At 38.6% G+C, this 21,223-nt stretch overlaps 1 protein-coding gene across 2 annotated transcripts in view; it reads right to left on the bottom strand.

Moving 5' to 3' along the window:
* ARAP2 (ArfGAP with RhoGAP domain, ankyrin repeat and PH domain 2) overlaps positions 1-11,361 on the bottom strand; it is a 211,663-nt gene extending 200,302 nt beyond the window's left edge. For both annotated transcript variants that reach the window (XM_045056485.1, XM_045056484.1), the window contains exons 1-2: positions 11,268-11,361; positions 4,693-4,786 (exon numbers count right to left, since the gene is read on the bottom strand). The gene's annotated coding sequence lies outside the window, so the exon portion shown is untranslated. The remainder of the gene's footprint in view (positions 1-4,692; positions 4,787-11,267) is intronic.
* Positions 11,362-21,223: the final 9,862 nt, after the last annotated feature.

Below are 21,223 nucleotides of genomic sequence, written 5' to 3'. Positions count from 1 at the left end.
TTCTTCTCATAGTTAATGAAATTTATAGTTTACTTAGTTATGATTTCTAGGAATCTAGCTATGCATTTTAAATTCCAGTTTATAGGTTCTTTGTGGCATCTCTGAACACTGGAAATAATCATATTATTCACAGTAGCTTGTGAGAAAAAATGGGTTCAGGTCATAACATTATTAGGCAGGTCATCCACAAGAACATGAATATCATGGTGAGTTCAGAGCACATAGATTTGCTTCATAGGCAGGAGAGCATACCAAGACTTTGAAAACATTAAGGTTCTTGGCTATTAGGCCTACAGGGGTCTCAGAGGCAAGATTCAATGGAAAAAGAGAAAACCAGAATTTGGCCTGAGGACAGACCCAGGGAATGGTCATTATTAACATATAATGTCTAAAAGGGTGAAAGGAGTAAAGATAGATCCCAGAAAGCATTTGACTATTGACTTAATCTGATGGGATGGTTATGCCAGCAGAGAACCCATGCAGTTCTCCAAAGGCCCTGCTTAAGTCAGTCATAAAATTAGCAAATCCAAACTAAGGTTTTGTATTAGGTCTATATAATGCTTTATGAAAACTAGAGTATTTGTTCAAGTTTGAAAAATGGTTTCATCAATACTCTCTCCTAGAGATTTATGACATACATTATCATAGTAAAGTCTTTATGGGAATCCTGCAACACACACACACACACACACACACACACACACACACACACACTAGACCAAACCTGTTTAATCTTGCCTAATTTATCATTTCCCAGGTCTGTCAGATCAAGAGACCATCTTTTTTGTATAACGCCTTTAGTTTGCTGAACCACACTTTCAGTAAAGCTGGTACAGTTAATTAAGGGAACCCCACATCTTATAGGTAAAGCTCGAAGAACATTATTGACTGTTGCTTATTACAGCAAAACTATTGAGAATTTTTTGGTCAAAATGAGTTAAAGGAAATGATCTTTAAAATATTTCCAGTGTACAGCTATTCTAGATGTCTGTTCAAGATCTGAGGACCTCAAGCTGGAAACAAGGGCGACAAACTCAAATGAAAATCATAGGGCCTCCAGGATATGGGCCTCAGTTGAAGGTCTGTCTACCTCTTCATGGAAATGAAATAAGATATCCTTATGACTAAAAATCAATTCTGGAATCCAATTCTACTCACAGCTGAGGGTAAAGATCACAAAGTTTATACCACAGAAAAATGTAACCTAGAAAATTTGTGAGTGGATGGTAGCAAATGCTGATATAAGCCCTAAAAGAGCTAGTAAAGTACCTTATGACCTATAACTAATTTAACTAGGTTAATTAGTGACATAACTTATAGAGAAATTCTTGAAATAGTTATTTGCCAAAAATAACCAATATAATTGAATGGGTTGACATACAGGTCTAACAACAATAAGACTAGATAATATTTTTGAAGGCTTAATTTGAGTCAATTCCAGAGGTGAGCACTTCCATGGATTAAGTATGTTGATCCTCATAGAAGCCCACATTTTATAGAAGGGAAGGGAACCTGAGGATAAGAGACATGAAGGAATTTGCTCAAATTCATAGTGGCGATAAGTAGTTGAGTCAGAATTACGCACTCTATTCAAAAGCCCAGTATAGGATTTTTACGTGTTTGGGTTTTATGCTTCTTTGGATGTAACAACAAGAGACAAAATAACAGTTCCCTAAATAATACAGAAGCTTCTTCCTCTCTTAGTTCACATAAAAGTATTTCAGAACTGGATCAAGCTCTTGATCAACATTTGGAATTTATCTCATAGCCAATTATGGCTGTTCTAGTTCTCATCATCACATCCACATCCCAGCTGGTGAGAAGGGGAGAAGAAAATGCACAGTGTCCTTTTTTATAGGCCAGACCTAGAAACTGTACATTATTTCTACCCATAACCTATGGCCTAAAACTTAATGAAATAGTCATGTCTAGCTTATGGGAGGCAAAGAAATGAAATCCTTATGCTGGGTATCCATGTGCTCAATTAAAATTGCATCATTCTTTTTACTAAATGAATAAGGGGAGAATGACTATTTGGGGAAAACTAGCACTTTTTGTCACAGTCATTAGCTACAAGCTATTTAATTATGGATCCCTACCCAAAACTGTATTTTAGGTTTAGAATAGTTTATGTTAGGCAATCTTTTCTGCTAGAAATTGAATAGCAGAGCCAGTTGGCTGGAATGGTGTGAAGTCTGAGTCAACAAAAATTCTTTCTTCATATGGATGGGAGAGGGTGGATCTTTCTGGAATGATGGAAGATACATCAAACATCTTCAAAAGTATTATAAAGTTGTTAGAAATTATTGTTGGATCCACCTAGAGATAAAAAATACTTGCAATGTCTGTATAGTGTTATTAAGATACAGATTGTGTTAAAGCATAAAAGATCAACATTAAGCTCATGCAGATGAGTCCATGAATGATACATGTTTATAAGGGTCAAGGAATAGTCATTTAAACTACTGACAGTCTCATTTATTCCTACTGGATTAAATGCATCATAAAGAAGAAAATGAAATACAAGTGATACTAAATACTAAATACTAAATAGAGGTGACATCATAGGCAATAAAGAATACTTATTCTAGCTAAATACACATATGAAAACCATCAGGCTTTATATGAGATTACCTATGGACAATGTGTGAGAGATAAATCTATATTACAGCAATCCATTCTAAAATCTGTGAGGATAGAACGCATCAAAAAAATCTCACAGAGAGGTGCCTTCCTGGCTCAGTTGGTGGAGCATGTGACTCTGGATCTCAGGGTTGTAACTTCGAGCCCCACATTGGGTGTAGAGATTACTTAAAAATAAAATCTTTAAAAAAAACTCATAGAAATTTCTATAAATGATCATTTTCCTTTGGAAAAAAAGTATTTAAAAAAAATCTCTGGAACCACACAGAAATTATTGCAACTATCACAAGTAAATGGCTCAATGTTTAAATACCAAAATTTTCCCACATTTTGCTTATTAGAACTAATAAACACTAATGCATAGTGAATTTACCACTTTGAACAAATTAAGTCAATTTTTAAAATCTTGTCTTTATATAGCTCTCACCTATACAGAGTTTTCATATTTTAAAAGAAATTCTGTATTTTCATTTACCTTTCTTTTCTTTTTTTATCTTTTCAAATATTTTCCCAGGCATTCACTTTTATTGAGAAGAGCACTGCAAATAGCTACGTGTCATTTTTTGTTAGAAATTCACAGATTTCAAGTTCCTTTCATATGCAATTTTCATTTACTCTTTGGAACTAATGCATATTAATGCAAAGTACAATATCTTATTAGAGATATCTGAAGCTCAATACATTTCTTAATTTTCTCTTATTTAACTAGTGAAATCCAGAGGTTCTGATTTATGATCATTTTAATTGTATGGAAGTTCTTCATGTATTCTGGAGCCTCCAAAGCATTAAATGTCACTCCACACCTTTTCTAAGTTCTTTGGTGCCATAAATATCATTTCAAGGAAAGTAGGTTTTGTGTTTCCTGGGAGACCAGGTACCCACAGCAATATTCTTCAACAAATAAAGGGCACATTTATTCTTCTTTCAATATTATAAAACTTGGGAGAAATTTTTGTATTAAATCCTAAGAATCATAGACCATGTAAATATATACATTTTTTACATTTATAGTGGTGGCCTCTGCTTGGAACCTAGGTATTTTTATCTTTGTATTTGGATAAGTTTGGGTGCCTCTGGAGGTTCTATGCCAGTTTTGAAAATCTTTTTGTAGCAGAAGACTCCTTTGTCCAAATGAAATCTTCAGAGGAAATGAAAATGAAACAAATAAAATTGATGACAATCTGGTTGAAGGAGGGAAGGCATGGGGGTGGGACCTCCTCCCCTCCGTGGAAGCGTGGGTAATTCTAAGTACTTCACTCTTCCAGTGACAGAGATTGCCCTTCAGCTCAGCCCATGACTCAGACCTCTGCCATACGGTAGGACTTGTCATAAAATAGACGCTAAAGGTGAAAGCTGTGCTGTACAATCTAAAAGATACTGAGAACCCAACACAAAAATGACATGTAAAGTACATTAAAGAAAGCAGCCCTGGAGAGTGAAGGTTGTATTATGCCGGAAATTTCTGGAGTAAAGAATGGCCACAGTCTACTGAGCAGCAAAATAAGTAGGATGGATCACCATTTGGACCTTCGAGGAAGACCTCACCTTTGACGCTTATCAGCAGGACCAAAGTTTCATCACAGCTTTCAAGGCTTGGGCAATAGACATCACAAAAAACCTGAGAAGTAGAGGAAACTGCAGGTGCCCCATAGTAGCTGACAGGGTGTTTCTTGAGGACATGTAAGGCAACCCTTTAAAACACTCTTAAATAGGGGAGGGGAAGAAGGAGGTAAGGAAGGCCATCTAAACCCCTTTTATTTGCTAGAAGCTGTATAAAAATGAAGGTATCAGACAGGGTCCAGTCAGGAAAACAGAATTCACATTCAGGGCTTCAATAAGGAAGATTGAATAATAAGGAACAGTGACACAGTATTGGAGCTTTCAGAGCAAGAGGGAGACACGAGGGTAAACTCAGAGCTAAAAAGAACTAGCAGGTATTGCCCCAAGAGCTATGGGAACAAAAGGCAAAAGATGGAAGTTACCAGAGCAGCAGCTTAGAGGAGGAACCTCATAGAGCTCAGACTCAGACCTCTGATCAGGGGCACCCACCTGGCTGGTGCTGGTTTCTCTAAGGCAAATGATGAATCTTGTCCTAGAAGTGCCAAACGGAGTGAGAATAAACAGTCACTTTTGCTGGGCAGTGCTGAAAGATAAAATAAGAAAGAGGAAGGTTCTTTCTGCCCTTCCCCTCCCCCTCCCTTGTTTCTAAACTCCCTCTAGTGACTCCTTTTGGCAGAATGTAATAGGACATTAGCTAGCAAAGCTGTACCAACCTCAGGCTTGCAGAAAGACACATGTGGGGCAGACACAATAGATAAATACAGGGAGCACAGAAAAGAACTGTGTGCAACTCTTACTACAGCCCCATATTTTTTTCTCCCAGGTTGGTGTGATAGTACCTTTGGTGATATATGTATTGTTAAAATTTTGATTCTGTATTGTTCAAACATTAGAGTGGAAAAGCATAAAAGAGATAAATGTACTGTAAAATTACTCTCAGAAAAAAAATAGTTTGATAGAAATTATGGCAAAGACCTTATTTTTGCAAGATATTTTTCAACACTCAATTTTATATATTGACATAGTATTATTAAATTAACTGCATACAGTGTCTTGGGGATATATTTTGCAGACAATTGTAGACATGTTAGACATTTTTAATATTAGAGGCTTGACTGATAATGCCTGCTCTTAAAAATTTTATTTTTTGTATTTTTAAAAATTTGTTTAATGTTTTACTTATTTTTGAGAGAGAGAGAAAGAGTACGAGCAGGGGAGGGGCAGAGAGAGAGGGAGACACAGAATGCATGAAGGAGGCTCCAGGCTCTGAGCTGTTACCACAGGGCCCACCACAGGGCTTGAACCTATGAATCACGAGATCATGACCTAAACCGAAGTCAGAGGCTTAACCAACTGAGCCACCCAGGCACCCCTAAAATTTTCTTGGCTAGAACGTTATCCTCTGCTTTTTAGGACACAAAAGTCTAGAGTCTCAGGTAGGTACATTTATAGGTTTTCGTACTTATTTGATTTGAGAGGGGCAAAAATTTGGCCCTACAGATCACACGTTGTGAGATTATAGGATGAACTTCTATATGGGACACTGCCAGTGACAGACTTCGACTTCAGTAATTTATGGTCACACTTTCTTCTTGCATATTTGGTATTTTAAACAAATGAATTGTTCTTACTTTAATCTAAAACAAAGGATGCTGGACTCTGAAGACTGACTACATACGTCTTAATCCCTGGGCTAGGCCGAAATTGCCCATTCATTCAACAGATGTTTGCACGGTTACTCTATCAGTCAGGGTTCTGGCAGGGGAGGAGAGTAACTCTGTGTTCTGGGAAAAAGGATTTATTATAGGAATTAGACTTTACAATTGAGGGAGGAGCTGGAGAAGTGAAAGTCTAGAAGGCAGAGTTTAGATCAGAGCAGTTAGCAAGCAGCCAATCTGAGAAGCCAAGTACAGCCGGTTGCTAAATTGGAACCATAAAAGGGGTTCCCATGGAGAGCTTTATGGAGAGTTGCTCTTTCTGTGGAGACCAACTCTATGGGTCCACAGTCAAGTGCTTTGAGGCATACCTGAGGTCACTGTTGATCATCAGGGCTAGTTGGCTGTAAGAAAACCTACTGGCAAAGCAGAGGAGGAAGAAAAGCACTCGAAACCTACTGATCACAGCCTCCTCTGTCCATCATTTCATCTGGCTGCAAAACAACCTTCAGAGAATAATGTTTGCTGCATCACTTCCAATTTTCAAATCTCTTGCAAGTTCTTCTTTTGTCAAACTATCAGCAGGGGGACCATATAGATGAGGGGTTTCTGGGAAATAGTTCTCCACTTAATGAAGATGACATAATAGTTCATCACAGCCTGTCCGTGCAAGAAACTTATTAAGTAATCTTCTGTAAAATGGGAATAATAACAGGGTGGTTGTGAGGATGAAATGACATAATGCACATAAAAGTTTTAACAGTGTCTGCCACATGGTGAACGCTCAGAAAGTGATTATCATTGTATATTAAATAAACAAAAATGGAAAGTAGTATAAACAACTCTGCTTAAAGTAAACTAGGGCTGCTATGGCAGCCCTGGGAGTGTGTCTCTTGGATCTCTGCTGCGAGTAAAAGCAATGCTGGCCCTGGCCAAGTGCTGGCCACGCCTCCCTGCTGGCCTGCAGCCAATGACTGGGTGTGGCGGTGATCCTAAGGCAGGTCTGTTCCTGGGAGACTGGGGATTCCTCTGGCCATAGAACCTTTAGCTCAAGACCTCCCAGACTGCCATGCTCGACTTTCTTTAGAACTGCAAGTCCCATCTAGAATCCTTCCTTCCTTCCTTCCTTCCTTCCTTCCTTCCTTCCTTCTCTCTTTCCTTCACCCAAGTTCAGGATGAGGCCTCTTCCAGCTCCCTACCCTTGTCTCTCACTGGCAATTCCCCTAATAAATTTCTAGCATGTTTAATCTGGTACTGGTGTTTGCTTCTTGGAGGACATAGACTAACATGAGTGCAAAAGAAAAATAACATCACCCTAAGAAAGTAAGGTCTAGCAGCAAAAAGGGGAAATTAAAAAAGTGATGATTAATTTAGAAAAACCGACCTTCATGGTTGGATTATATCACCAATAAAAACTGCCTGGATATTGATTCTAGAGTGCCCACCTTTCTTTTCTCTCCTTTTCTTTCTTTCTTTCTTTCTTTCTTTCCTTCTTTCTTTCTTTCTTTCTTTCTTTCTTTCTTTCTTTCTTCTTCTCTTCAACACATATATGTATTTTTTTAATGTAGGATTTATGTGGTTTACATAACCTGCCCTCCCTGACAACAGCCACACTATGACTAGAGAGTCCTATAGTTAGAAGGAGAAAATCCTGTTTTCTTGAGACCACACTGATGAAAACCCATGGGAGCCACTCCCTTTTCATGTCTCCATACCAGGACTTTGGCTGGAATGAAGCCAACATTGGAAGAATATCCTGGGAAGAGTTTCAAGTTTCCCTACACAGTCCCAGGTAATCCAAGCAGGTGGATATATATTTCCTTCTTCTGTTTACAATGCAACATTGATCGAGCTGGCATCTATTCTACCCAAAACATAGTTGATATCATATTTGAATGAGACTGTAAGGGATGTTAAGCGATAAACGGAGGCCCATATTAACCATTTTTAAGGACTGGGGTGCCTGGGTGGCTCAGTAGGTTAAGCGTCCGACTTCGACTCAGGTCATGGCTTCACAGTTTGTGGGTTGGAGCCCTGCGTCCAACTCTGTGCTGACAGCTCAGAGCCTGGAGCCTACTTTGAATTGTGTGTCTCCTTCTCTCTCTGCCCCTCCCCCACTCACGCTCTGTCTCTGTCTCTCTCTCTCTCAAAAATAAAATAAACATCAAAAAAATTTTAATAAAAACAATTTAAGGATTTCTTTGAGCAAAAAAACAAAACAAAACAAAACATTCAAACCAGGCAGCACCTAAACCACAGTGGTCCAGAACACAACCCAGTCAGGAGCTGGGGAAGAATCTTATATGAAGTGCAGAAACAAAGAAAGGAGATTATTTGATTAGCTAGAGCTTGAAGCTTAGTTGGCTATTTGTGATTGGTTGTCCATAGCATTTCCATTTCATAATCTTGAGGCATTTACAAGCTTAGATTTTGGTTTGTTTATATAGGCCACTATAGCATTACAGTCACATGGATCTAATGGCCTCCTTGTTTAAGTAATTGAATGGGGTAAGCTAATCATTTCTTCAATTGCTTTAAACTCCATTCCTGCTTCAGTTGAGGTTATCAGCAATACACATATCTAAGTTAAAACTCTTTTGTGCTAAAGAAAATTCTTTCCCAGTAATGCAATTTAATGCTCAAATGCCTTCACTGAACTCAATGCAAGAACCACGAAGAAAGTTCGATGATTTTGCAAAGCTTCTTGCAGAGGCCTCGTTCATTATTTTAGCGTTCTCTACATAAAGATATGTATGCTAAAATGACCTAGAATTCAGTACCAGAAATGTTTCCTACCTCTCTTCATCTAAAAATAAGACCAAAAAGGGGCACCTGGGTGGCTGAGTCGGTTAATAAGCCTCCCATTCTTAATTTCAGCTCAGGTCATGATCTCGCTAGTTCATGAGATCAAGACCCACGTTAGGGATTTGTGTTGCACATGGAGCCTGCTTGGGATTCTGTCTTTCCCTGTCTCTCTGTTCCCCCCCCCCCCAAAGAAATACATAAACTTAAAAAAAAGAGTCAATTTGTCTCTTTTCTAGTAATCCCCCCCCTTTTTCTTTGTATGATTTCTGATATGTTTTTATTAGTAACAATCATAATCTTTTCTAATAATTTTCCCCCTTTCTCTTTGTATGATTTCTGATCTTTCTGGTTTTATTGGTAACAATAATAATGTTTATGAGTTTATTTTAAGAACCATAAAATATTTATATTTGTTTTGGATGGGAGAGGAATAAAAAAGCTATAACATTTTAAATTATATATAATATATATATTATATATAAATGCTTACTCTATTCAAACCATGATTACAAATTACTGACCAAATTTTAGAAATAAATGATACTTAAAATTTTTTGTCATGTTTGTTTATTTTTGGGAGAGAGTGGGAGATGGAGCGCGATCAGGGGAGGGGCAGAGAGAGAGGGAGACACAGAATCCAAAGCAGGCTCCAGGCTCTGAGCTGTCAGTGCAGAGACCCACATGGGACTTGAACTCGCAAGCTGTGAGATCATGACCTGAGCCAAGAAATAAATGACACTTAAAGGAGTTATGAATAATTTAATAATTCTAATTCAAGGAAGTGCGTGAAGTTTATAATTCATGTTTGTTTGTTCAAAGGACAAATCTTTTTCACCTGAGCCAGGTACCAGAACTGGAAAGTGGAGCTAACTGGCAGCAGACAAGCTCTGTAGCAAAACTTCACGCACTGCAGATAGTTGTTTCCTGAGTGTCCTCATCATAAAAGAAGAAGGTAGAACCAGGGGAACCTAAGAGATTACTTCCAGCTCGGAAACTGTAGAATTCCTTTCAAGTTGAAGCTCTATGGATTTCAACATTCAAATGTCTAATTATCCTAAGAGAACACGTACAGGAATGACAAGAAGAGGTGGCGTTAGCAAGAGGAAGTGTCCAAACGTGCATCTACTTACAAGACACACTCAGGAAGTGGACTCTAGTGAAGTGTTTCCTTTCATATTAGATTTGAATGTTATATTGCATAATGAGCCTTTTGAAGTTCAAGAACTCAAAATTCCGTTCAGTGATCTGACATCGTGAAAATGGACATTTCACCAGTCAAAAGAATAAGTTCATGATGGGGAAAACAATGATACTAAATATATTTACAATTTCTTAGTCATTATAGTAGTTTTGTGAAACGATAACCAGGATAAAAACACACTTTTTGGTACATATCATGTAAATCAGAGACTATGCTTGACAACAAAGGAGAACACTCTATAGTTATTTTGAAATAGTGATTTGTTTCAAGCACAACTGTGCACAATTACTTTATTCTAGCATTCAAGATAAACAAAACAGTCAGATCTGAAAGAATTTGGTATTAACTTTATCGTGAAGTAATCAGATAATTTTTACAGGCTGCAACAGGTTGAGAACTGTCCTTTTACCTGTAGCACTAAGATAAACTCTAAACAAAAATACATAAGAGAGGCAGAATACACAGCATTAGCAATTGTTTCTTTAAGTCTACCTTAAATAGTCAGCTAGTTAGCCTCTCCTGGTAGGCGAACTACACAACAGGATGCAAGTCTTTCTAGGTTCCTTTCAGTTCCATAAGGAATGGGACTTGTATCCCCAGCACCTAACAGAATATTTGACACATAGTAGATGCTTAGTAAACATTTGTAGTGAGTGAACATATCTGTAGGTTATCTTGCTCATGGGTTATCTTGCTTGAGGGTTTAAAACTGAAGTTATTGATATTCAGCAAAATGGCTGGATTTTATTTCTCCATAGCACATGGAACACATTTTAGAATGTGTGTGTAAATATATATGTATATTTAGATGCTAGTTGTATTTCTGGCATCGTATACAGTTGTTTGAAGGTGGGTGCTGTTTTCTTGTAAAAAATTGAAAAGGAACTCCCTATTTGTAGGAAATCCCTTGAATCTGAGCTTACAAAGTGCTATAAGCTCTATTTTATCTTGGTATTGAGGCTCCCCAAAGGATGTATCATTCAAAACCTCAAAGGAAACTATTTTATGCAACAGATGCAATCAGCCACAGCACAAAAACAGCACTTTTTGGAAGGCTTATGAGAGATCCAAATGCTGTGAATCTCAAGATTCAACTCAAAGGGGCTGGAATGAATTACCTTATATTATATACTTCCATAGGTTTACCAGTTTTGTATCTAGAAAATCATTTGAGAGTAAACATAGGGGGAAAAGTCATGTTGGCAATTACCATAGAGGAGTAGTAGAAATCCCAGGATCCTCTGGAGAAGGTGTGAGTAAAATTGTTTCTTCCAGTGCCTTACCTATTATAGGTCAACAAACAAACAAACAAAACCAAAAAAACCACAAAAAACAAAAACAAACAAACCCCAAACAAAACAAAAAACAAAAAACAAAACAAAACAAAACAAAAACCCACATACCAATGCTTACGTTTTCATTCAAACTCACATCCACAGAGTTTTCTCTGGACCAACCAAATTCATTCATCCACCAGCCTGAGAGACTTGAGGACTGAGCAGAAGACTGTCATCACTGAAAAACGTTGGTATGTAAGTTAGAAGAAGTTGTTTTCACGTTCAGGATGCTAGCTGTGTCACACTTCTTGTCCCCACGGAAACAGGATGTGCTTGGTCTATCTAGGTGATGAGTGGGGCAACAGTGTGGTTGCTGGGCTGCATCCCTGGGGACGGTTTCACCATGAAGTTCTCCTGATTGCTGCACTCTTGGTTCATTTGTGGGTCCACTGTTCAGTCTAAAGTCATTTGTATGTAGCATCCTCTACTTCACTGGCCTGCCCGTGCTGTTTGTCATTTCTTCCCCTTCCTCTCCTGGGTCTAGTCTATAGCATTCATTCTTCTTAAACCCCTGTTTAACACATGGCTTATTTGTTCTTTTGATGTAAATTTTTGGTTTTCTTTGATTCTTGTTAAATGCAATGTTTGGCCATTTTTGCTAGACTTTTAAAAAAATGTTGATTTATTTTTGAAAGAGACAGAGTGCAAACGGGGGAAGGGCAGGCAGAGAGGGAGACACATAATCTGAAGCAGGCTCCAGGCTCTGAGCTGTCAGCACAGAGCCCAACACAGGGCTCGAACCCACGGACTGCAAGATCAGGACTTGAGCCGAAGTCAGATGCTTAACCAACTGAGCCACCCAGGCGCCCCATTTTTGCTAGATGTTTAAGATCCACAAGGACAAGAACTATTTTTTTTTAAACCACATACAGGATGAGGAGAATGCTCGGCACACAGTATACCCACAATATATTTTGACTGATGGGCAAATATCTCACTGCCAGGCTCCTAGTCTCTGTAATATGTAGATGTACAGGTTATTCGTCCTTATTTTTACCAGCAGAGGTTTGTTGATAAACACCTAGCTTCTCTCAAGTGGATTATTGCTGATTAGCTTGTCTTGCTCTTTGTGCAAGTCATGACTCGAGGGTGATGATTAAAGTCGTCCCCAAATAGGTTGCAATGTCTATGACTGGCCCGAATCTCACAACTAAGCTGTAAGGAGGAGATCAACATTCTCACATTGAAACAGTCCACACTGTATAGAAGCTGAAGCTGTATGCACATGGTCGACTTGCTCAAGAATTCACTTGCCTTATTATATTCTGCTTCTTTGTTTATTTTGTATCATACAAAAGGGCATTGCCACAGCTGCTGGATTAAGTAATGGCTCAAAATATCAGTCTACAAGGTCACGCAAACACACTGCTATTTCTTCCTTTGAACAAGGATTTCAACTGCTGCAAAAATCCTCAAAATACACTTACATACTCACATGAATAGTCCTCCCATGGATCATCTCTTCCTCTCAAAAGGCATATTGAAAGTATTTCCTTGTTCTTTGTGTTTTTTTGTTTTTTTTTTTCTAATTCCTAACATGTTCTGTGCTATCTTTCCTTGAAGTGCTCTACTTTCTGGGTTCTTAAGAATGTTGAGATTGTTTTTCAGGTATTAAGCTTTGAGCTTGTTGCTGAGGTGAGAACAAATAAAGTACAATAAAATATTTGGGAGTCTGGTGCTTTTTAAAAACATAGAATTTCTTAATGAGCATACTTTGAATATATTGAAAATGTATATTTAAAATCTTATAACTTATCCCACAGGGTAAAGCTGAAGGTTCCTTGCATTTCCAGTAATTGAATTAGTAATTGTCAGTTCTTTAGAAATTGCTCCTTTTTACTATTCTATCGTTAAACTTTTGAAGATTTAATTAATAAAATTGTGGTTTTCAAAAGTACCCAAACAGAGGAGTCTGCTCTTCCCGTGGATGAATATATTATTTCTCTTGTACTTCTGAAATAAGAAACGTCCTCTAGTGTTGAACATACTGATATATTTCTCCTGGTATCATCAGTCCCTCTTAGGACATAAATGAGGCACAGAGGGGTTAACTCTTTCAGAACATAAGGAAGCTTCCCATTCAGAGGCATTGACTTACTATGCCCTCCTGTAAAATCAAATGAATTCATATGGCACCTTTACTAAAATGCAGTTAAATAATTAATGCCTAACCACCTAGTTTATTTTTTTTTTTCCAGGAATGATCTTAGACTTTAGAAAATTACAAACCATCTTAAGATTAAAGAGGATGGGGACGCCTGGGTGGCTCAGTCAGTTAAGCCTCTGACTTCGGCTCAGGTCATGATCTCACGGTCAGGGAGTTGGAGCCTCACGTCCAGCTCAGTGCTGACAGCTCAGAGCCTGGAGCCTGCTTTGGATTCTGTGTCTCCCTCCCTCTCTCTCTTGGCCCCCTCACCCCGCCCCCTGCCGACTCATACTCTGTCTCAAAAATAAAATAAAACATTAAAAAAATTTGTTTTAAGATTAAGGTGGGATTACAACAATGTATTTGCAGCAAAAGGAGTATGAAGACAAATTGAACTGTACTATTTAAACTACAATTTTCTCACTCCCACCCCCACCCGACAAGGATGGCTTATAGCAATCACTATCTATTGCGTTTAAAACAACACTAATATTGCTTAAGCAATAATAGCATATTTTAAAAAGCGTAGGCCTGATTTTCAGACCTGATTTTCAAATAATGCTCTTAGTTTCTTTGTAAGTAGCAGCCAGAGTTAAAAACGCCCCTCATCTTGGTGTTAGATAATACCACAGAGAGTACTTCTAACTTCAGCCTTAGCTTCTGTCTACTGGCTAGACCTATTTAAATTTCCTTAACCTGTTTAATGAGGTCCAAAAATAAATGTATATTATAGAGAAAACTGAAGCACACTCACTATTTACAGAGAAATGACACAGAGAGGGCGTTTATGCAGTATGTGACCTAAATAACCCAAAGCAGATTTAATTCAATATGGGAACCTGGGATTACAGTGGAGCTGTTATCTGGGTCTATCAATAATTGTAAAAGCATCTTTACAAGGTGGCACGATCTTGGATCGCCGGTGTCCTGTCCTAACAAAAAATGAGTCCTCAGGAGAACAGAAATTAATTTACTCCTTTTTAAAAAACGTTTGTTTGTTTGTTTGTTTATTCACTTATTTATTTATTTATTTTGAGAGAGAGCGAGCGCATGAGCGGGCGAGGGGCAGAAAGAGATGGAGAGAGAAAATCCCAAGTAGGTTCTGTGCTGACAGCAGAGGCTCAGAGGGGTGCCACAAACCGTGAGACCACGACCTGAGCTAAAATCAAGAGTCAGACATTTAACTGACTTAGCCACCCAGGTATCCCAGAAATTAATTTACTCTGGTTCTTAGCATGTTAAATTTTTTTAAAGCTTATTTTGAGGGAGACAAAGACAGTGCGAGTGGGGGAGGAGAAGAGAGGGAGAGGGAGACAGAGAATCCCAAGCAGGCTCCACGCTGCTAGCACAGGGCCCGGCGTGCGTCTTGAACACACAAAACTGCAAGATCATGACCTGAGCCGAAATCCAGTCGGCGCTTAACCTACTGAGCCACCCAGGCACTCCCTTAGTATATGACAGTTAAATAAAGTTCCCTTCAAATTGTATAGCTTAATTCTGAATTAAGAAATAAAACAGTAGAAAAATCATGCATTGCTAACAGTGCTCAAAATGACAGAAAAAAAAAAAAAGTTCTTGATGTGCAGACCTAACGCAGAGGCTGAGAGGTACTATTGCAGAGCCATTAAAAAAAAAAAAAAATTAGGTAACTGGTGAGGAAACTCACAGACCTGCCAAGACTCTAGCGCAAATGGGTTTATCCAAGTGATTTTTGGCAGTTGATTCAAGGCAGCAAGAGAGAAAGAACAGGGAAGATATGCTGAAAGGGAGAGGTAGGTGGGACGCCATTCCAGAAAGGAGATGCCCGTGATAATGTCATAATGCAAATGCTTGCCGAGGGCCGGTTATGGCTGTCTTCCTCCCACCTATTGCCATTCACTGAGATCTTAGGGTGACCCAGAACCTGGAGATCAGAACAACAAGGAGGAAAGTGACACAAAAGGAAAAGATTGATGACATTTTCTTTTCTGGTATTGGACACGGTTAGTATCTGTAGTGGATGGACATAAACTGAAGACAGCAGCTGAATGCATCCGATCAATGCGTCAAGATAACAATGGTCAAAGAAGGGAGAAAGTTGTGGTGCTGAGGAGCTTAAAACTTTCTATTTATATAGTGGATTTTATTTCTGAGCAGCAAAGATACTTGAGGATTGAACGTGCGTAATATTGTTCTCCTGGTAATGACAGTACTGTGGTGTCCTGAGGTGGTCTTAGCCCATCCACATCCAACTGGAAGAGTCGTAGTATTTCTGAAAAGCAGCACATCACACATCCCTCAGTATCCTGTCCTCACTTTAAAAACGAGTTTCCATGATACTGAGGGTGTGGCTCATGCCGAAGAATTTGTTTCTTGCAAATTTATTTTTTCAGTGTGAGGAACAGGTGTCAATTCCACTTTCAAAGACATGAGTCCTTGTATGACATGACTAGGAATAGGTCTCTCAGAGATATCATAGAGTATAGGTGAAAGGTCACTTTGTGGAGCTGAGATCTAGGACACCACAGTCATTTTCCATTGGCACATTATGTTACGACTGTCCACAGGAAAGGAGGGAAACTGGAAGCAAACTTGGAGAAATATGTAGTTTATATCAGACTCTTCCTTTTTCTCCTTTCTAGACTTTTCCTTCGTTATTTCTTCTTTCTCTTTGCCAGAACTACCTTCCAAACTTTAATCACACCCTGGAAGAAGTCAAGTCATGAGGAAGCTATAGAAACACGTTCTAAATACTAGGATACCATGAAGTACACAGTAGCAATGCATCTGGCACACCCTCATTTGAAACTGTCTCCTAAAACTTTGGCAGAGAGGAAACCATCCAGTTTTTATTTCACAAAATTTTGCTTCATTGGTTTCATGTCATAGGCCCATGACTGTATAGTCATAATCTTGACAAACACATCAGTGACTCAACAGCGAAGTGTTGCAAAGCTGTAGTCCAAACACTGGTATTAATTTCGGAGGCCATTAATGCTATTAAAAAAGGAACTTTCGCTAACCAAATAATGGAATGCCCTTAATTACTTTTCAGTTCGAATACAGTCCCTGACACCCTGAACAGACCATTTTCTTTCTTTATGTAAAGTGACCATAGAACTTGGCAACAAAGACTTTAAGTATTAAACTCCCAGGTGTGACAAGACATCTCAAATTCAGTTATTACTGCAATTGAATGGTAAAGATAGAGAATTTACTTATAAAGGAATGTAACTATCTGTTACATGTCTGCTGTAGCTCTGTAGCTTTACAAGTCTGGTGACTTAGTTTAAATCAACTCTTTTAGGGCTCCTGGGTGGCTCAGTTGTTTAAGCGTCTGGCTTTGGATCAGGTCATGGCCTCACGGTTAGTGAGTTCGAGCCCCATGTGGGGCTCTGTGCTGACAGCTCAGGTCCTGGAGCCTCCTTTGGATTCTGTGTTTCCCTCTCTCTCTGCCCCTCCCCTGCTCATACTTTGTCTCCCCCTCAAAAATAAATAAACATTAAAAAATTAAATCAACTCTTCTACTTCTCATCAACACATAAAAACGGCATAAATGAAAGATAAGTTTCAAATCTATAATTAAATTGCTCTGTCACCATTTTTATTGGCATACTTTTTAATGAGTTTTTCAGTTGTTTAAATTCATATGAAAATCAATAACAAAGAGTTAGTTGTCTATGTGGCTTTATTTGGAGCCTAATTTTTTTTTTCAACGTTTATTTATTTTTTTGGGGACAGAGAGAGACAGAGCATGAACGGGGGCGGGGCAGAGAGAGAGGGAGACACAGAATCGGAAACAGGCTCCAGGCTCTGAGCCACCAGCCCAGAGCCTGACGCGGGGCTCGAACTCACGGACCGGGAGATCGTGACCTGGCTGAAGTCGGATGCTTAACCGACTGCGCCACCCAGGCGCCCCAATTTGGAGCCTAATTTTTAAAACTTGTGTGAAAAATAAGGTGTTTGTGATTTTGATGAGTTAATTGGGAAAGTGAACCCTAAGCAAGTATTTGACATTATTATGGAATTTTTAAAGAAGAATAGTATGATTTTTTAAAAAAAGAAGAACGCGTGGACGGTTTATTACATTTCATCATCGTCTTAATCATTGAACATTTGTTTATCATCTGCTATATCTAGAGCTCTGTGCTCCAGATAAAGTAGTTGATATTGGGTCATTACCAGGTGGTAATTATTCCACCTCTGTTTGAAGATCATGCCAAGCTCAACTGACTACTTTTAATTCAAGTTCATTCTTGAACACCTGCCACTGTATTCCAAGCATATTTGAATGTCAAAATATACTCTTTATAAAGTCAATTAGAATATGTGTTTGTTGTTTTGCAGTAACTCACTTGATGTGAATATGTTATGCAACTTTAATATCATCACCAAAGGACCTCGTAGTGAATGCAACATTTGGCCTTAGTTCTTTTTTAATATATATATTTCATTTATATCAAAGTAATACATGTATATAGTTCTTTATTTTAAGTTTATTTATTTATTTTGAGGGGGGGAGCAAGAGAGAGCATGTGTGTGTGTCTGCTAGCACGTGAGCGGGGGAGGGGCAGAGAGCGAGGAAGAGAGAGAATCCCAAGCAGACTCCCAACGCTGGGCTCAATTTTAGGAACTATGAGATCATGACCTGAACTGAAATGAAGAGTCAGACACTTAACCAATTGAGCCACCCAAGCGCCCTGATATGTATATAGTTCTTAAGAATCGATAACATGACAACAACTTTAAAGAAAAGCAACAGCACTTGCTCCTTTCCCACCTCCCACCTGAAATACCCAAGTATCTGTCAATGATCTACAGTCAAAGGCCACCAGAACACACCTATCATCGAATAGATAGAGCTTATTACTCATTTCAGCAACGGAGAACTCACATCTCAGGGAGCCGTGGGGTATCTAAGTTAAAGAGAATTATAGGATTGGGTTTGGGGGGAATTTCTTGCTCTGCATAAGAATTTGTTTAGACATGGGAACAATGTAGGGCACCTGGGTGGCTCAGTCCGTTAAGCATCTGATCTCAGTTCCGGTCATGATCTCACAGTTTATGGGTTTGAGTCCCTCATAAGACTCTGCACTGAAAGCTTAGAGCCTGGAGCCTGCTTCCGATTCTGTGTCTCCCTCTCTCTCTGCCCCACCCCCGCTTGTACACACTTTCTCTGTTTCAAATATAAATAAATAAATAAATAAATAAACAAACAAATAAATAATGGGAAAAAAAAGAAATGGGAACAATTCTATGATTGGATATTCCACTAAATCTTCTCTATAGGGATGGAAGACCAGAGAAATACTAAAGCTTAGTTGGTAAGAAGAAGCCTCAGCCACATGAGCTGAAATAGGAACATGTTGGGTATTTTGTGGCTAGGTCAGTGCTCATATCTTGTCTGTGTTTAGACATGATTATAAAGTGGTCTTCATTGTGTCTTGATTCATTATAGTCACAGAGTGTCCTTGTATGATATTGATGTTCTGTGAAATGTTTTATGTTCAACAGGAGAACACCAGAGCCTAGCAGTGAATGTCAGGCGGGTCCCTAGCAACACTACGGCCCAGCAGATAGCCCTGGACTAGCCCCTGTGGGTCAGGAGTGGCTTTCCTCTCTTCCACATCACATTCAATTTTTTAGCAGTTTCTTCTGGAACTTACCTCTAGATTCTTAAGTACTAGTTTCCTCTTATTCTTAAAGTTTTGATTTATTTTTAAATATTTGACTTCCTGCTATAGAAATAAGCTTTTTAGGGGGCACCTAGGTGGCTCAGTCAGTTGGGCCTCTGACTTCTGTTCAGGGCATGATCTCACAGTCCATGAGTTCGAGCCCCGCATCATGCTCTGTGCTGACAGCTCAGAGCCTGGAGCCTGCTTCTGATTCCCTCTCTCCCTGCCCCTCCCCCGCTTGTGCTCTGTCTCTCAAAAAATAAAATAAACGTTAAAAAAATTTTAAAAAAATAAAAGAAAGAAGCCTTTTGGTCTCTTATCTATCCCATCTATACTCATTCTCTACATACATGCCTCCTGTCGCCATCCTGGTATGTGCTGATATCACCAGTGTTACTTAAAAGTAATTATAGTTATTTTTGTTTTTATGGCTATGAAAATATTATCCAGAGCAGTACTGTACAGAATACTATGATTATATATCCTTTCCTTTAGAATTTAATTTTATTAATTGTCTTATTTGATTTGATTTGCTCAGTTACCAATAATTCTTCCCCTAAATTTTCCAGTAGAATTGCAAAACTTTTCTTTGAATGGTTAAAACATCAGATAGTTCTTTGGTTCCATTTTCCTCTTGTAGACAGCCCTCCTGAACGCTCAGATGGCTGAAGGACCCTGGAGCTATTTTTTTTTAATTAATCTCTACACTCAACATGGGGCCGGAACTTATAACCCCAAGATTGAGAGTTGTATGCTACACCAACAGATCCAGCCAGGTGCCCTTGGACTAGGAGCTCTTGAAGCCTATCACATTGCTGTAACATTGCGACTTCCTTTTAAGCATTTAATTTGTTCCTCTCTTTGCTGGCTTTTCTATTTCCCAAGCCGTTTTCTGTCTGTTCACTCTGCTGTTTTTGATGGACACAACCCCTAGTAACTTCCCAAGAAAGTGTATACAGGAAGCAAATTTTTTGGTATGTGCATACCTGAAAATGCCCACCCTGCCCCCCTGAACACTTTAAAAAATATTTTCTTATTTTTTTCCAGTTTTATTAAAATATAATTGATAGGAGGCTTCATTATGTAGGCATAATTAATGAAATCATTGGCCAGTAGTGAATGATTTAAACTCCAGCCCTTCTAGCCTCTCTGATGGTAGGATTATGAGGGTGGGACTGAAACTTGCAACCCTCCAGTCCCCTGGTTCAACCCCTGACAACCAGCCCTCCTCCAAAGGGCTATCCTATAGCCACTTCATTAATATAACAATGGCCACCCTATTGCTCTCACTGCTTAGGAAATTCCAAAAGTTTTAGTAGCTCCTGTCAAGAAATGGGGTCTAAATCCTAACATACATTTCTTATTATAAATCGCAATATCACAATATGGCTACATGATTTTCACCATAGCGTTAGCCAATCCTTCCATCCCATCACATTAATTACCATTTCTTTTTTGTGTCACTGAACACTTGCATGATAGTTTGGGGGAAACAGAATTCTCAATTACAAAGAGGTTTTCCTCTGAATAGTAAAGTCACAAATCTGTTATGTTCTAGGTCTTCATGTTGCTGTTGAGAAATTCAGTGCCTTTTGATTTAAACGTGAGCCTTTTTCCTTCTTCGGAGGCTATTAGGATCTTTGTCCTTGGTGTTTTGAATATTCATTATGACATGACTAGCTATGCCCGGTTTGTTTTTGCATGTATTTTGCATGTATTGGTTTTTTTTTTTTTTTTTTTGCATGTATTGCCCTTTCAATCCAGAATATGAAGTTCTTCAGTTCTGGGAAACTGTCTTGTATTATTTCTTTGATAATTTATTTCCTTCAGTCTTTTCTCTCCAGGGAAAAGACTTATTATTTGGACCACCTGGATGAATGACCTTAACCTCCTTTTTTCCCTCTTGTCTCTTTGTCTTTTTGTTTGACCTTCTGGGCAATTTCCTCAACTATTTATTTCTACCCGTATACCAGTTTGAAAAATTTCTGTTTGTTATCCTATTTTAATTTCGGTGAGTTCTTTCCCCTTGTCCAAATGTTCCTTTTTATTTAGAAAATCTTTTTGTTTTGTTTTGTAGATGCATTATGTTCTCTAATCCTAGACTCTAAGGATGCTAATTACAGATTTATTTGATATTTTCTCCTCTTCCCTATGTAAGCTCTATTTTCTCAAATTTTTTATTCATGTTTGCTTCAGTGTCTAATGTCATAACAGAGGCTTTT

Source organism: Felis catus, chromosome B1 (genome assembly GCF_018350175.1).
Source record: "Felis catus isolate Fca126 chromosome B1, F.catus_Fca126_mat1.0, whole genome shotgun sequence".
Classification (NCBI taxonomy): domain Eukaryota; kingdom Metazoa; phylum Chordata; class Mammalia; order Carnivora; family Felidae; genus Felis; species Felis catus.
This window is presented reverse-complemented; position numbering and strand designations above follow the sequence as displayed.